This window comes from Microtus ochrogaster, unplaced genomic scaffold (assembly GCF_000317375.1).
Source record: "Microtus ochrogaster isolate Prairie Vole_2 unplaced genomic scaffold, MicOch1.0 UNK81, whole genome shotgun sequence".
In the NCBI taxonomy this organism is placed as follows: domain Eukaryota; kingdom Metazoa; phylum Chordata; class Mammalia; order Rodentia; family Cricetidae; genus Microtus; species Microtus ochrogaster.
Window position 1 is genome coordinate 1,365,618 of NW_004949179.1, and position 3,356 is coordinate 1,368,973.

Sequence of the window (3,356 nt, forward strand, 5' to 3'; positions counted from 1 at the left end):
CTATGCGCCCACTCCCCTACTGCAACTGAGCCCTGGGCCTGGGGGCTATGCGCCCACTCCCCCGACTGAACTCTGCTGCTGTGGAGACTGGCTGTGCTGTCTGCATTGTCCTCAAACTGATCATCCTCCTGCCTTAGCCCCCCAAAAAGCTGGGTATCTATTTTCTCTTTGGCTGTGTGGTCACTGTCCAGCACCCTGCAGTGGTTGCCGCTCCAGTAACTGACCAGGTCTTCTGAAGAGATGGGGTTTCACCCGGCCAGACCGTGGGCGCACAGAAGACATGGCCGCGCAGTGATAGACATGAGACCATATTCCCCTTTGTCAAACCCAGGCCAAGGCTTGGCTTGCTAGGGCTGGTGGGCTGGGTAGCCGTCTCCTCCGTAGGTCTTCCTCCCAGCAGGCCTTACCTTATCCTCCCTCTCCTTTGGATCACTCCTTCCCCTCCGTTTGTACCTCCCTCCACGGCTGTCTGATTGCGCACTAGAAACACCATGCGGCCCCCAACCTGAACCCCGAGTGGACGCCAGGGGGCGCGAGGCCAGGCTGACAGCTCGGGGCGCCAGGGAATGGAGGCTGTGGCCGGGGAGGGGAGGGGAGGGGAAGGGAGGAAAGGAAGGAAAGAGACAGAGTAGAGGCTTGGCCATGGGTGGCAAAGTGCCTTCACTGTGCCCCAGGAAGACGAGGCGGGAGGATATCGACATTAAGGCCAGCCTGGGCTACCTGGTGAGATTGTCAGAAATGGGGGGCGGGGGAGCAAGAGCGGCATTTGTGGAGCAGGCGAAATGGCTCCACGGGAAAAGCGTTTCACTCACAAGCCTGAGAACCTGAGTTCGATTCCCAGAACCCTGATAAAAAGATGCTCTTGAAGGCACATCTCTGTAATACCAACACGGGGTGCGGAGGCAGGAGAATGCCCAGGCTTGCTGGTCCCCAGGTTGAGGAAGAGATCCTGTGTGCTCGCGCGGGGGCTGGGAAGGCTTTGGGGTCTCGTGTCGTTGTGTCGGGGTGTGCCTTCCCTGCCTTGCGCGTTCCCGAGGCTGCAGCGTCGCCTCCCTGGGTCTTAGCCGCCGCCCTCTAGCCTCACCTCCCGCCTCTCCCTTGCCCCTGCCCAGGTCTGTCAGGAGGGGCGGATGTGTGAATGCGGTCACACCTCGCCTGACGGTTGTGTGAGGCGCCGGATTCCCGGGCTTCCCGGCCTGACGCTAAGGGCGGAGCCCACACCAGGCACCTTCCCAGGGTCTAGTGCTGGGCGGGAGAAAAGCCTCCCCAGGTGGCTTTGGAGCGGGAAGAGTTAACAGCAAGGAAAAGACCAATCAAAGGGGAGCTGGCGGTGGGGGGCGTGGCTCATTGTAGAACAGCTGCTGTGTGTGCGCAGACCCCCTCAATCCCACCTTATTCCCAAAAACAGAATGAAAGGAAAACCGTGGGTGCGGGACATGTGTGGAGATGCACAAGGGCCTGGCGTTTGGGGCTCAGACCAGGGTCACCCAGGTCATACTTTGTTAACCCTTTAAATGGGAGAGCAAAACTGCAGAGGCCAGGAAAGGGAGCTGGGATGACCAACTAAAGGCTCGCCTTCTAATGTGTCAATCATCTTAAACTGGAGTTATTGGTAGACTCACCCACTGATGATGGCCGAATCTTCTGGCCACCTCTGAGCCCTCAGTTTTGAGCATGGGAGCCCAGGCTAGCCTCTGAAGTGCTGGGATCCAGGCGGGAAGTTCTCTTTTATACTGCCCTTTGGGGGAACATTCTGAATCTGAACCCATTCTCGTTCAGACCGATTCAGACTTAGGGCTCTATGGCAAACTATTTTATTGTGTCGAACACCCTGATACAAAGCAATGGGGGACTGTACTTCATTTCCAGCCCATCATGCAGGCCAGTAGTTCATGCAGGAGCCTGGAGGCAGGAACTGAAGCGGCAGCCATGGGGAGTGCCCCGGGGGTGGAATAGCCCACAGTGAGCCGTCATCAGTCAAGAAACTGCCCACAGACACGTCCACAGGACAGCTTGGTGGAGGCCTCTTCTTTGAGGTCACTTCCCAGGTTTGTGTCATGTTGACAAAAAAGCTAAGCTCACACATTGAGAGGTATGTATAAATGGTTCACGCACACACACGCACACATGCATGTGCAAACACGCTCGTGCACACTCGCACACGTGCATGTGTACACACATGCACATGGTCACATGCACACACACGCAGTGTGCACACACACAGTGCACTCGTGCACACATGCACTGCACGCACACAGTCACATGCACACACACGGTCACATGCACACATGCACCATTGCATGTGCGCACACATGCACACTGTCATATGCGCAGACAGACGCACATGTGCAGTTTTCCTCCTGATAGAGCACACTAGGGAGACTCTCATCTGTCCTGACTTCTTAGACAGGAATAAAACTGAGTCATGTAGCAGATTCAGGTGGCTGTCGGGCACACCGGGCACACGGCTGTAATGGAGCTGCCTGGGAGCCTGAAGCACCGAATCTTGAGTCCAGGACGGCATTAGCAGCAACGCCCCGTCAGCGGCAGGTGCGGTGGATCCAATGCACGTTCCACCCGACTCTGATGCGTGCAGGCACACACTAATATATAGTTTAAAATGTCTGGTGCTTTTGCGTTTTCAAACCCCAGAAAACTGAACATGACTCAAAGACTGAATGCCACACGGGCTCGTGGGGCAGACAAAGCACTCTTGGAGCATGTGAGTGTCCGTGTGGGCTCACGCGAGGAGAGCTGCTGCTGCCGACTCGCCAGGCACAGGCTTGATCTTTACAGTTTTAGCCGACGGCTGCGGCTTGTGTGCACACGAGGAGCTCAGAGGACACCGTGCAGGTCCCCTTCTCGCCCACCGTGGGGATCAAACCCTGGCTTTGCCACAAGCACCTGTGCTTGCTGAGCCTTCTCACGAGCCCTAAAGCCATGTTTAAGTGTGCATGGTTGCCGTGGAAACCCAGCATCATTTGGGGGAGAGAGCAGTAGATGGGTCTAAGTGAGAGGTGGGGCAGTGGCAGGCTGGGACTGACCTGACGGTGTCTGAGGTCCAAGGTTGCAGGGATACGCACTGGGGATGAAGGGGCACTTAGCTTTCCAGGTGTCCCCAGGCTCATGGGACAGGAGAAGCTGGTGGCTCAGTAGTCCTGGGACTAGTCAGGCAGCCTGTGTCCCTGAATGGAAGGTTGAAACGGAGTCCAGGCTAGGGAGTCATAAGTCTCTAAGAACTGTCTATGGGGATGGGGTGGATATGTAGCTCTTGTGTAGTGCTGAGTTCCGTCACTAGAACATCCTGAATAAGTTAATGAATGACGTGTGGTATGAATGGATGGACTGGAGTGGCG